A 15635-nucleotide genomic window follows, 5' to 3' on the forward strand; every position below is an offset into this window, starting at 1 on the left:
CCATGTCACAACTGTGGCATCACATCCAACATTGTAAACAAACAACACTTTATGAATTGACTGAAATTATGTTTATTTTGTCAGGCAACGTCAGAATTAGTAACGTAGTTTTTTTTGTTGACATGTCAGCAAAGCAGCCCACAACATACTGCTTCCTTGGTTACAAGGTACTATTTATGAGCCATACTCAAATCACTGTTTTACGTTCATTAAGTTGTCTGACAGACGAAACAGAAAAACATGTAAATGAGAACACGTAAGTCATGAGTTACAACAGCTGAGACTCAGCAAAAAAGTATCGGGGCTGACTGTCCCATCCTTGACCAGATATTGGCTGCGATGTACAGATTTGTCCATTGCTAACCAACAGCGCGCAAAGAAGAAAGGATGTAGCAGTTTTCCTATTGACAGGTATTCTATTGTCGACAAAAATCGTAATGAAAACAACCTGAAAACACTGGTGTAGACACACATCGTTTCCACACATAAAATGCACAATTTTAGCCGGCTTAATGTGCGAGTGGTCAACTGGTGCCATTATGTAAAGACTTATAAACTACAGCTTGTTTAGGTTTTATACCTGTCCTTTTGAGAATCATGCAATAGCCATCATGCTGGGAAGACATTCTGTTTGCATCATTGCCATATGTGGTTGTTTGGTCTCTCTTCACCACAACAAAAGCAATGTTCCTGAAACACTGTCTTTGCTTGACACACTGTTGAGCGTTTTCTTCTTGGAGGAAACCTCAAGAAGGCAGCGGAGGCCTTTACCCTCAGATTATCCCTGACTGCAGCATTTTCATCGCCCTATTCTTGAATTCCCTCTGGACTTTATTCCACATTTATTGTACACACAATGCATATGGCAAACACTCTCTGCACTTTTTGTGGTATCACATTGCTGCTTTGACCTTTATCACTTTTGATTTCTCAGTAAAGAGGCTCCACTCTTTTGTCGGTATGATAGGAGCAAAAAGCCCTGCCCAGCTCCACCCATCCTGAGCACAAACCACACACACACACACACACACACACACACACACACACACACACACACACACACACACACACACACACACACACACACACACAAAAACACACCCATACACACGTATCTGACCACAGTAAGTAGCTCTCTTGACCACAATTGACTACAATCAAACCTACCCCCGACATAAACCATGGCCACACCTTGAGGCCCTGTGCTGGTCCATCCCTGCCATGTGTGTAAGACAGAGGCAATGCTAATTTAGAGATGACAGTCATTCCACCCACAGACACACCAAGGGTAGTGTTTGTTGTTATACTGGGAATCCCTGACTTGTATGAAGAATGTGTTTCTTACATACTCATTCAGTCATTCATCAATGTGTGGTATTGATAAGTGAAAGTTGTGAATGACTTACCTCAGGGTAACTCCTTGCTGCAGAAAATCCTCTCTCCCACACATATGCAAACAGGCACGCACCTGCCTCCAGGGGAAACCACCTCAATGGACATTGCCTTAGAAAAGTTATTGATTATTCATTATTATACAAAAATGGCAGCAAGAAATATGGCCAGGAAACCCCCACAGTTACATGTAACAGTGGCACCACGTAGAGGTATTTGGCCTGACTCAGTTGTCATCGGTGTTATTGTCTGGCACGTTAGTCAGGTGAGTCGTAAAGTACAGGTGCACAGCCCTCTGGACAGGTGCACAGCCGTCTGGACAGGTGCACAGCCGTCTGGACAGATAACTGCAGGGCGAGGTGGCGTTTTTCATATGCAAACACACACGCATTCACACACATGCACAGGTGCATCCAGGTAGATAACCTGGTGTCATGAAATTTTATCATCTTGGATGATGTTACAGTTTCTCACCTGCAACATCTGGATAACCACTCCCACCATCCACGCTGTGCCGAACTATGTGAAATTTATTTTTATTGTTGCTTTCTGTGCCATTTCACCGCATAGGATAATGAGACTTTCCACACTTTCACATCTGACTAAAGAAAAGAATAACACCGAATACTTGCACACATCCACACAACTCGTGGATTGACATTAGCTCAATTAACTTGCTGGCTACAGCTGATAAAATCTGCCAGCGACAGGTGTCAGTTCAGCCGGCCAGAAATGAGAAGCCTATTTTTGTCTACCTCTGTCTGGAATCAACGTTCTGTTGCTTTCAAAAATGACTACGGATTTCAAGTTCAAATCAGCCACTGTTATTATAAACTGCATATGTGCAACACATGAATGGAAAGCTTCACAGGTGTGATAAGAGTAACTGCGTAAGGTGAATTTGCGTCTCAATCTATCGTGACAGCTTTTTGAGCTCTTTATCCTTATATTTATATTTATTGCAAGTTCTAATTGATAAAATGAAAGGATGTGGATCATAATACCTCTGTTTATTGCCAGAGGAAAGGCACAGTCGCCTAAAAGCAATTTATTAATGCTTTATGATATGAAAACACTGTTTAAAACCATCAGACATTTGTGCTAAGTTTCTCTAAGACGCTACATATGAACTTTTGTCTCAGTGATGAATGCCCCCTCTGAGGGGGGCAGAAAACACGCCGTTCCTGAAGCAGCCAGAGGCAGACGTTTTCTGGGAGGGCATGGTGAGGGTTGCAAAACAGGAAACACAGGGCCTTGATAACTCACACACGCATACACACACAAACACACACACACACAGGGCACTTATATATACACATAAAAAAAGTGTGTGGGGATGTTGCACAGGCCATTTGGAAATGGGTTAGAGTGAAAAAGAGTGTGTATGCGTCACTCCGACAGTGCCCCTTCTGATGTTCTTCTCTACTCACCTCAGTAAGTACAGGATGTGTTTGTGTGTGTGTGTGTGTGTGTGTGTGTGTGTGTGTGTGTGTGTGTGTGTGCAAGCTGTGAAGCTGAGGATGCGTTTAGTGCTTTTGGTATGTGCCAAGATGATCACAAGGTGTGAGTGATGGTATGGAGGCTGTGGGTTAGGTGGCCTTCAGTCATTCTGCAGGATGAATGGGTACCAAAGGAGCGAGGCCTAAGTAAAAAAGAAAAAAAAGAAGGAGCATAAAGGACCAGCAAGAAGTACTCATTAAGATGGATGAGCACCTCCTTCTCTTCATCTCTGTCTCTGTTGTGTAATACACACACAAACACACACACATTCGACACGCTACTGTCTTCTCTGTGAATCCCGGACAAGTTTTAACATGCACACTGGCCCGCAATGACTTAAACACACACTGTACACACAGATGCTGAACCGGTCAGGCAGCACTTAGTGTAGTGTAACACTTCATCAGAAACGTGATAGGGTTGTGTCATAAGGGACGGGTTGTGCTATAATTGTGACAAAGATCCTACATCCTTGAGTGGTACAGTTATGTGGCTACCAGCCTGTATATGTGCCTGTTAGCATAAAAAAAAAATCGCTCTATCCACCTTGATCACATCTTTGAGGTTAAAGTTATCTTCAACTATATTAAACACCTGCACCTCTCTCTTTGCCTATCCATTTATGGCTTTTTCTTTTTTTTTTATTTCTTCTGTCTGATAGGAATTGTTGTTATTTGTAAATGTATTTTACACCTTTGTTTTTTACACCCTTGTATTTTACACGAAGGAGCCTTGATGTTTTATGATCTGCTTCTCCTGCAATGCTTCATCGGCGCTTATACCTTACAATCCGATGCCTTGTTGCATTGGTCTGAGTTGTTCTGATGATTTAAAAAAGGCTCGACCGAGTGCCCCGACCTGGAATTATTACAACCTGTAATTGATCAGAGAGTCTGTAGATAGATCAGTAGGTAATTCAACACATGCTGCAGCTGCTGCACAGTCAGAAGTGCTTTTCAAACATGAAACTATCTGTCTGCTTTATCTTAAGCGTTTTGCTTTATATTCATAATTGAAGCCATGGAGTTGAATGCAATGAAAATTGAAATATAAGGAGAGAATGATTAATATGGGGTTTGTATACATTTTTCTTTTTTTTTTCTTTTACCTTTTTTTCCCTGCCCAGTGAGGGGAAAAAAATACTGATCTGATTTCTAAGTGTATTACAAAGAAAACTGTACTTGCTTCTGTTTCATGAAGGCCTTTCACCTGTCATCCGAAAGGCTTCCTCAGTATCCAACTGACTGGCGGGGAGTACCAGACATTTGACCTCTTGTGGGGTCTTTAACACCCTGAGGGATGTTGAGGTCACATGCGAGTCGTTGACCCACCAGGCCATAATGCGAGTTAGGGTCACACGAGTCATTGTGTGAATGGGGTGTTAAGCTGCACGGGGAGGGATCTCAAGACTGCATTGTAAGTGGCTGACAAGTGGGGTCGTAGACCAACTCTGTTGAGCGGTGGTTGCTCCAGTTTGACGTAGATGGCCTCTTTCACTCCTCTGTCAAACCATTGGTCGTCTCTGGCCAAAATATGCACATTTGGTTAAATAGAGGCTAAATTCCTAGGACTCCCCACCAGTCATTTAGAACTGAAGAAGCCTTTCGGATGAGAGCTGAGATGTCTTCAAGAACCCTAAGCAAGTCCAGCTGTCTTCCTAAAGCACTCAGAAATACCCTGACCTGGATGACTGAGAACCCTCACAGATATTTGTGATATTTGTGTTCTCCCTGCAGTCGCAACGAGCACCAACGGCTGTTTCACATCTAAAGAAAATTTATAAAATGCAGTTATTCAAACTGAATTGGTTTCCTCATCCCGAAAAATAAAATATAAATCACTACAGTACAAGACAAAATAGCTTTTTCAGGTAATTCAAAAGGTAAAGTTAAGAAGTCTCCTGCAGGAGCTGGACCCAGAGACAATATTTATAACACTTTGAAAAGGTATGGTTATGTATTTGCCATTATGGGGAACTTGTGTGTGTGTGGGGGGGGGATTCTCTGGAACAGGATGTAGCTGTGCAAACGCCTATATGCTTCTTTTGCTTGTGTTTGCACAAGAGACGTAGCAGCAAAAAAAAAAAAAACAGATCCTTTACTGTAAGCCTCAGGTCTGCAATGCACCCATGGTGGGGACTTTACCACAACCTGTCATCCTGTCAGTCTGAGAAATGCGGGAGTACCAAGAGATAAAAATCTCAGTTTGGGATTTACTTAATCATAATGTCCACCTTCAGGCACATGCAAAAAGGCTAAATATTTTACAAATATAAAGCTGAATGCATAACTTGGCAAGCAACAAAGTTGAATGCAAAGCTATGCAAATAAGATGCAAAGAGTGAGTGAATGCTACAATGGAAAATTTCTTTTCGGCTCAGAGACACCTTTTCACCATAGTGAGCATTTAAAAAAAATGTGACCAGTCATAAGGTTTCAATCAAGACTACGCAACAGTCCAGTGACGACAGGAACTAAGTACATTTACTCACTTACTGTACTTAGGTACAGCTTTGACGTGCTTGTACTTGAATACTTCTATTTTCTGTTACTCTGTACTCGACTACATGTCAGAGGGACACATAAGACCCTGATTCCTGGGGTTATGAACCACACATAATATCAGTCACAGAGGCCATTTTTCTGGAAAAACAAGTACCTTTGCTTTTGATACTTTAAGTACATTGGGCCAAGAATACATCTCTACTTTTACTCAAGTATGATTTTGCATGCAGAACTTTTACTTGTAATGGAGTGTTTTTACATTGATCTACCGGTACTTTCACATTTAAACCCTGAATACTTCTTCCACCACTGCAAGAATGTTACCCATCAATCGATTTCCATGCAGCTAATCTTGGGAATCTGATTGTTTTGTACAGTGTGGATTTCAGAAATCACTCCACTGAGCCAACCTGAGAGACACACATGAAGCAAAAAGTAAAAAACATAGCAGTAGGTCATGTTTTTGTTCCTTTGTTCGTATTCCTTCGATATGTAAGGTTCTTGTGTCAGTTGTTCCCTCTACACGGAGGTCAAAGGTCAGGGTCAGCCACAGTTAGGAACCTCGCTGGAAGGCATTTCAGCGGAGCAAGTGCTTGTCACCATCAGCTTGAACACATCCCTTACAGTATGTACATAAATCAAGTGGTATACATAGTACATACAGGGATTACAGATCTAATAAATTACTTATGTCCTTACTAAGCTCATAATAATTCCCTTGTATATTCCTCAAAAGAGCAGGAAGAGATGGGGAAGGAAAGACATCCCTCCAGATCCAGCTGATAAATGAAGACAAAAAACAGGTATGACAGCTATGACTTTATCCTCCTGACAAAGCCAGCGAGGGATGGATGGAGGCGTTGGGAGAAAGACGTAGAGAAGAGAGAAAAAGTCACGTCACCAGCAATTCCAGGTACATTAGTGGCTCACGAGGAGAACCACACCCTGGCATTTTGTACGAATGTGACTGCATGTGTGTCCACATGGTGAACAGCAAAGGTGCATTTAACCACTTATGCTGACTCAGGTGGGTTTGTTGTTTTTTTTTGGCATTAAGCAAATGTCTCCAAGCTAAACACAACTCAGTAGACAGTTATGGAAACTTTGTGGTCCAGAAGTGTGATCTAGCTGATGCCTATCTAGCGTTTTTTCTCATGAATCTCACACTTAATCCCTCCGCCTAGCATTCTACCTGGCAGTCTCTAAACGTCAAGCTATCAGACCCCCACCCCACCCACCTGTAATACATCGAAACAGGCTCCTACTTTTCCCATGCTGCTGCATATAGAATGTATCTATATATCTATCTCCTTGTCTCCCCCGTCTGTGTTGACTTTTTTTTTGTGGTTCTCCTGGACCGAAAAATGCCGGAGGTTTTTCTCGTGGGAAACTCTTGGGGAGGTATGTTGCTCCGTGAGCAAGGAGTGAGAGTGGAATCCTGTTTTTCTGGGTCTAGACGCACTCCCTGTTCCGCGATCCCATCCTGGTGTCGGTGTGATGGCCGCCATCGTGTCAGGACTCGCAGCGGTGTTAGGAAACTCTCGTCTGTTCTCGCTCAGCCGGATCTTGGGATTTGGTTGCACACAGCAACCTAGGCTCTATTTTAACTCTGACTCTCTTTTACTCCTTTGCTTGATCACTCATCCTGCCTTGAATCATCATTCATTTTCTTTCATTTTCCTTTTTGCAGCAGAATTTCAGCCCTACATTTCCATGGAGGGCACACATTTGCATTTAACCCTTCAAATTACCCAATTTCCTTTATTCAAGTACTGTTCATACTGCCTGAAAAACATCTTACAATGACTTTTCTGTGTTCATTCAAGTGTTAACCAAAAGTGAAGAAATAAAACTAAAGCATTTAAAGGAATATTGATTACTTTAAATGTATTTTTTTAAACTGATACTAAAAAAACATAACTAAAGCAGCATTCATAGTGGAAAAGATCCACTATATCTACGTCCCTACACCCACTGTCAGACCTACTTATGAAACTCCCCAGTCCAGTCAAACAAAGGACTTTTCCAGAAGTCAAGGAGGAAAAATATTGGTTAAAAGGAAAATATTCTTTCCAGCTGCATTATTCATTCAGATTTGGATTTTTTTAAATATAAAAAAGATGGAAAGGGTCACATGATGTCAACATTACACTGTGTTTTCAAAGAATATTTTCAATACAGCATTCAAAAATGTAAAATGATGCATGCAAACGCTCACTATGAAGTCTAATTCCATATGCTTCACATGGGGAGTAAAGGCAGACATTCAGGAAACACCGGTGGCTGGGTTTTCATGAAAACTGCTGTGGATATGAAAGGCCAGGGGAGCGCTTGAAATAAAAACCTTGATACAAATTGCCATCCCAACAAATCTGAAGGTACAAGTCTTTATTGCTGTTCAGCAGGCCAAAATGTCAAAGGTATATGTGATGTTGTACTTGTTTGCGCAAATGAATGGTGAGGGAAGTTAGTGTGCGAAGAATTTAAAAAAAAAACCGGCTTGAGAGAGAATCCTGCCCACTTTCTCACCTTTGCACACCTGGCTTCTCTGATTGTCGGTTTCGGAAAAGTCACGAATAATGTCAAGATGCAACTCTTCCAGTTACTATGCCAAAAATGTTTTTTGGGGGGGGGGCTAAATGACATTTTCTTTTACATCACCATCAAACTGATATTTCCACTTTCAAAGTCTAAAGGACAGATTGCACTGAAATTTACTTTTACGTAGCTTTTTTTTTTTTTCGGGGGCACCCCATGAATTCCTCTCTGGCTTCAGATTTTCACACCTTTTTTTTTTTACAGGAAAACATCACTTGTCCTCATGTAAATGGGTAATTTAACAGACCAGTGTCATGGAAAAAGAGTTTTTGTAAGAGTTTTTGAAAGATGTATGAGATCATTTTTAAACAATTATGTGAGTGTGGGCTGATATTCGTTGGGAATTTGTGTCATACCAGCTCACACTCCACATTTTGTAGGACCTACGCTGCACTAGACTGTTTTGTTTTTGCAAATGGAAGGTTTCTGATTTCGGCTGATTAAAACAGACATTTCTGTCTGAAAAGTTCTAGATATCTAAAACTTGACTTGGGCAAATCATGATATCAACAAAAATATGCAAAAAAAAAGGGAGATACAGTCTCTCCTACTAACTTCCTCATTCCTCTCCCTGTTTCCCAGAAAGGGAAATCGAAACATGATTAGCCAAGGAGGAAACCTTGTGTGTGTATATATGTTTCTTTTTGCCATACAGATCTCACAAACTTGCAAACTACGAGCCCCACCAGGGTCATTTTTTGGTCCATATTCCTCACTACAAGAATCTGTCATTACTAAAGCTGGAAGGAAACCACAAGCATTAGTCACTGATGTATTGTTATTTTGAGACGCTTTCAATCCGAATTTCAATGTATGGTACATGCTTAAAGAAGCAGAGTAGTTCCACATCCCCATACTACTTTCAGAATCATGTCGTTAAAGCCAGAAACAGCTATGCTTTTAGTTTATGTTTTGCATCGAAATCTCTCAGCCGTGGTAGCATGGAGATAGACAGCCAATCAGAGAGTGAAAAAAAACACACAGACAGAGACGGGTAGGCAGGCAAACAAGCTGAGAGGCCACATGTCCAAGCTCCTGTGCAAAGTGGGATACTTAAAACAAGAAGGGAAGACAAAAAGAGAGGCCGAAAGTGAGGACGAGGAGGTGGAGAACGAAGGAAGCGAACAAGACACAGTCACAAACTCACATCGAGATGACACAACAGAACGGCGTCCTTTTGCTTCGCCGTGTGGACAGATGAAGACAACAGAAAACCCTGTTATTTCCTAGACTTGAGTCTGAATGAATGGACGCACAGAGAGTGGACAAGAGGAGACAGCAGGAAGTGAGTGGAACCAGCTGGGGGAAGAGCATGAGAGAGACGCAGCAACGCTTCCTGGGTCACTCAGAAAAACACACACGTGTGCATGTGTGCGCGTTTAAGGTCCAACACGAATGGTGATGCAAGTGACACCATGACGACATAACCACAATTACACATCTAACTCACATATTTTAGTAGGTGTTTTTTTTTTTATTTCTCCTGCAATTTCACTTGTTAAAAAAACCCCTCATACACTAATGTCGTTCACACATGCGATGTACACTGTAGCACACGGTTCTCTTCACTAGTGGGGAATGTCATAGCAAAGGTCAGATTATGAGTTTGTGAGCCCGTGCTGTTGGGAAGGGAAAAGTAAAACTAAATTAAAGTTCTGTTGGGAAGCAGTTTGGTTAAATAATGAAGGAGGAACCTTCTTTATTTTATTTTACGATCACCTCATGGAGAACCTTCCATTAGAGGAACTTTGATACAGGAGGAACAAGAAAAGCAATATCCAGTCATTTTATACGTGTGTCGCATTAGTAGTAGAGCATTGGGTGTATCCTTCTTTAACGCAATACACACACACACATGCAATAAGAATACACACTCAAGCACACCCACCCTATGGCACATGCACAGAAGAAAAAGGGGAAATTCTCTTTCAATGAGGTGAACAATACTTGACATATCTTGGCATATTTTTACTACACACTTCCCCTCTTTGTGACAACTTCCCCACAGTTTTCACTACCAGTACTACTTACTACTAAAGGCTGCATATGAATGAAGAAAGATGGCACATACACACACACACACACACACACACACACACACACACACACACACAGAGGGAAAGAGAACGAGAAGAGAGTTGTTTTGCAACCATAAAGAGGAAGGTACATGTGTCACTCATTCTTTTGTGATGCAACATGGACAACTCAATGAACACACACTCTCACACACTGGCACAGGTTATCCCCATCTCTTATCCTGTCTTGTATGCAAAATATTATGGATCGCTTGGGTACATTTTCAGTACACACACACACACACACACACCCCCCCCCAAAAAAAAAAAAAAACCCTTGTTAGCCCAGGGACAACGAAGAATCTGAGGGGGCAAGATGGAGCATGCATGCAAGAAATCCCTCTGTCCTTCCACGCACGTTTTTTGAACTGACCCACCCCACCGTGTGCACTCAGTCACCCATCTCTCCTTGTGTCCACCTCGCTAGCACAGCAGATTTGCATAGTGATTTGCCAGTCAAATGAGATGCATGGGAAAGTGGGAGTGTAGCTTTGGAGAGCAAACTCCCCTAGAGCTCCCCTCATCTAGGAGACTCCCAAATCCCTTCCAAGGAAAAGGGTCGGGTGGGATTAGAGGATGCGGTATCTTGTAATTGGGCCTTCAATCTGACTTCTGGGATCGGTTAAATGGATTTACACCAAACGATGCGTTGGACCTGCACACATGCATGCGGAACTTTGAAACAGCTACAAAGACACAGGGACATTACACAGCACAGCTACACATGCACACATCTGTGTTGTTCGAAATTATTTCAGAAAAAAAAAAGGCACCGCATTGATGTTCTCAATATAGCTCACCCACACCGGCCCAAGGGCAGATTCGTGAAATAAAAGTGATGTCACTGTCATTCGTTCTGCTGATGTACTTACGTGTTGATGCGTTTAGTGGTCAGATACATTCATTGTGAGAATGAAGATCAGCACCTCACCCATTTGTAATCCCACATGGTTTTTCATCTTTCTTCTTAATACAAATATGCATTTTAATTTTGTCAGATTAGCCGAGCTACTCCACAATCTTGCAATGCAATACCGCCAGTGTAGACGTGCCCCTGGTTGGGAATCAGTGCAGTAGCTTAATAATGCAGACCACCGCGTTTTTCATGACTTACATACCTATATAATTAAATGAGAAACAAGTACGAAGCTGCTTGTAAAAAAAAAAAATTAAAATAATGAACTACAGTATGTGTAAATTCATAAATTACCCTGAAACTCAGACGAGAAATTTTCATAATATACATTTGATCACAATTGAAGAACTTACAGTAACAACATTTTAGCAATGTAAAACCTGCAGAAGAGTAACAGGAATACAAACACTCTGAAAGGCTCACCGCCCTGATCAAGCCTCTTTGAATTACCTAGGTGACAATTTGACTATGCAAATGTGGGTCTGCCCTGTGGCCTAGTTGATCCTTAAGTTAAAATACTATTGAAGCTAATTTTACTCTATTTTGGGTGTTTAAGGTTTCTATTAGATCTTCCATAGGCTCCATATTAGTCTGTTGTTTAAGCTTTGTGCTCTGTCTGCCTTCATTTCAAAGATGATGCCTTTTAGTTTAAAGGAGAACATGACTCAATCTAAAAGCTTTGAGCAAGAACAGTAAGAAACATGATTTTTGGCTTAAAATGCAAACTCTAGGGAGGGAAAAAAAATGTCATTTTAAAATGATCCATGGGGAATTTCCTGGAAATAAAGGTGTGTTTCCCAGTTTGAAACTACTAACACAACCCCACCATTAAAACTTAGCCATGCAAACCACAGAAAAACATTACACAACCCCAAATCGCCCAAATCTAGAAGTCAACAGCACACATGACTTAAACCAAAAATAAACACCTTGTTTACAGCAGCAACAATATTATAGAGGCTGTATAATTGTGATTTTGATAGCAATATGATTTGACTAATGATGCAGAGCCTGAGGAACAGGCCAAGCAAGTTGGACTGTACTTGTAATAACAAGAAGAGACATGATTTACAGGAAGCTTCTTGTGCAGTATTCCCTCAGCAGGCCTGAAGAGGAATTGCACGGACCAGGAGAGATATGGCTTCGTGTGTATGATGAATATATGCAATAAAACACTAAAAGGTCCCTATTATAGTGATTTTAGGGGCCACCAGCAACACTGAAGTATTAATAATACAAGAAAAAAGAAAACCTTCTCAAGTATATTAGCAGTAGTATGTTACAATTGTTACTTTTTAATCTGGATTGAAAGAATTAGTACAAAGTATCTTGAATATGAAGCGGGGAAAAAAAAACGAAAGGAGATACTCAAAAATAGCCTTTTAAAAGGGTCACTTTGCCAATTTTACACATGAAGTTCAGTTTATTCATCACAAAGGAGTTCTAGCAGTCGTATAATGTCTTCTGTTGGTAAGGAAATCCCCTATTCTGTAGCATCGTGGATTTTGTGGGATCCAGCTTTTTTGGAGCTTGATCCACACTAGGGACTAAACGTCAGGAAATCTCAGCCTCTGCCCCTTCGATTCCGACGACTCTTTCTTTCCCTTTTGAGTATCCCAACTTTATGAAGTGCAATAATAAATGAGTGAAGTTCTCCTTTAAGGCACTATGTATTTCTTTAAAACATTCAAAGTTCTCAAGCCATGCAGAGGTTTTTTTTTTTTGGTCTGCTCGACCCTACAAAGGGTACGACTACAAATTTGCAGGTTGTACGATTAAAAGTCAGTATCAGGGTATACATTTTTTGAACAATGTAAACATTGGTAAAAGACAGGAAACCATCTTATAAACTTTGGTTGCCAAAACATTTCCATTGTGCATAGTATTGAGTAAGTCGCTGCCGGTTTCTGATCTAACAAGGTCCTACGTGCAATCAAGCTGCAGCCGCTTGCATACTAATCCGCCGCTGAGACTTGTGTCAAATGGTCAGAACACATTTAAAAACCTAATATACACCACGCTCTTTTCAGATGGCAAAAGCTCTCTCGTCTGCCCACACATTCTTACACATATTTGCAGTATGCAAATTGACGAAAGCAGCCAACAAATCTGTACTCAGCCATGAATCCCCAAAAAAACATACATTAACGTACAGTGAAAATATGACTGTACTCAGATGTACAGAACTCACTGTCCATCGTTCACACGCACGCACACACACCCACCCACACACACACACACACACACACACACACACACACACACACACAGAGTCAGAGCTGCAAACACGCTCTGCTCCTGTATATTGATCTTGTACATATTTGTTTGCAGCGTGTTTGTGAATGTGTGGGTGTTGCATGTCACATACTGCATGGCAAATTAACCCTTTATTTCCCCTAAGTGTACGCTTTAGTCATTCCACAACATAGAGTGCTGTTTGGAAAGCACCTGCTGCACAGAGACACTCAAATGCAGGGATGTAGTGGAGTGTAAACCCGCCAAAATCCAGTTTATGATGAATTTTAGTCAGTCTGTATGACCTAAATGTATAGTTTGTTAGCAAACAGATTTACAAATTATATAAGATTTAACCTAAAACATGAATGAAATCTGAAAATGTTCGGTGTGGTTAGTCTTTGATGATCAGTGTCTGAAAGTCAGAGGTTACATATATTTTCTTTTAAACACCACTTGTGTTCACCTTAAATTTAAGGTAGCTTTAAATGTTGAGAAAAGATCTTCGATCTCACTCTCTTACAATCATATACTGTTTGTATCACTGACGTGTGTCAACTTGTTCCACTGATTCACTGAAGCTATTGTTGCGCATTGCTTTATGCATGCTCCTCTGAATTTCACAAGTCTATTTAGTAAGTCTACGGACCAGGTAGTCTTAGTCTTTTTAAAGCGAGACCTATGAACAAGAAACCTTCGTAGGCAAAAAAAAACCACGCAGCGAGAACAACACATATAAAGTCAGACCACAAATCACCAGAAACATCAGATAATAATCTTTAAAATCTCCCAAAAGTAATTAAATCATTTAGCTTGAGGACAATTTGCAGTTCAAGGTAGATAATACCTGGAAATGGTTCTGCCAAGACTTGTGCATACAGTACATATGAAATATTTAAGGTTAAGTACTTATTGGATTGTGCATTGAAAGGTTTAAATTTAAGAAGTGCTTTCGAGATACCCTGAGATGATTATTCCTTATTGTCAGTAAGGAAGTCCATCCAAACCTGTCATGCAGAAAATAATTATGAGTACGAAATGTTTCATTAGTAATAAGGTGCAACACAGTGTGATAGGCAGGATTTAATGTGACATGTATTACTTCTTCTTCCCGCTCAAGTACAGAGGTCGGACAAAATAAGAAGCACAGGCTTCAGAAAAGCAGTGGTTTTTGCTGTGCTGCTGGCAACGGATTGTACTAAACTGACAAAAATCATTGGTTTTTTTTCAAGAAAGAACGAAAGAAAGATAATGCAAAGAAAAGGGAGTGTATACAGTGCATATAGCAGGTACACTGACTAACAACAAGAGATTAACCCTTTCAGGATGGTCTGCTGCAGCCAGACAGACAAAGTGAGAGAGACACGTCATATGAACACCACAAGTTTCATTTTTCACTTTCTAAACACACAGTCACAGTCACAGTCTGCGTCTCACAGCAGCGAGGCTACGGAGGAGACATAGTTCACTTGACAGTTACAGCTCAAGTTCGTTTAAAATAGAAAAATAAAGGTGTATTCCACGTGATCAAGCAGCAAGCGATTATCGTGTACACTCACACAGCTATTGATGAAAAATGCCAAAAAGCCTTCGACAGGTTTGCATTTGGAGGTAGATGGTTATCGGCACAATGAGCTGATGGAGTGAGTGTTTTTACAGAGGGAGTGGTTGGATTGGTTGACTGTCATTTAAGGGGCAAAAGAGGGGGCTCTGTTTGCAGTGTCAATATTTACAGTGACATGCTGGATGAATGCTGACTGACTGGGATGAATTGTGTGTGTGTGTGTGTGTGTGTGTGTGTGTGTGTGTGTGTGTGTGTGTGTGTGTGGTGTGTGTGTGTGCGTTCGAGTGGGAGACAGAAAGATTGAAAGACAGCATTATCAGTACAAATGGATGTCAGATGTCATGCTCTGATGAACCACGTCAAGTCCTAAAACCATAACTTCTGTCTTGTCTGGAGTGACCCCGTGCGTACGCCCTATGTGAGCGTGTGCACGCTCATCTATCTAACAGCGGTAAACGTGAAGTTCCAGGCTACTGGAAAAAGCCAAGTTGCAACGCTTGAAGCAACCTGCCGACAAGATAAAGTTTGGAAAAGTCACCCAATGCAGCGTAGTGTGATTTAATAGGTGACCAGTTAGAAGTGGACTCTGCCTCTGTAGCAATCTACAATCCTCATTTACGTTGCAAATCAGAGATATACAAATGAGGGAGACGCAGGCTATGTCTGCGGCACTTCTCTGCTCACTGCACTATATCAATAGTGTATATCAACCCTGTATTTACATTTCTTTAGTCTTCTCTTTTGAATTCTAAATCCCTATTAATCCTCTTCACATTTGTTTACCTTTCTCTGACTTTTTTTTTTTCACTTTACATTTCCCTCCCTATTGGCCCTCTAATATTCCATGCCAA

Source organism: Xiphias gladius, chromosome 4 (assembly GCF_016859285.1).
Source record: "Xiphias gladius isolate SHS-SW01 ecotype Sanya breed wild chromosome 4, ASM1685928v1, whole genome shotgun sequence".
Taxonomy (NCBI): Eukaryota; Metazoa; Chordata; class Actinopteri; order Istiophoriformes; family Xiphiidae; genus Xiphias; species Xiphias gladius.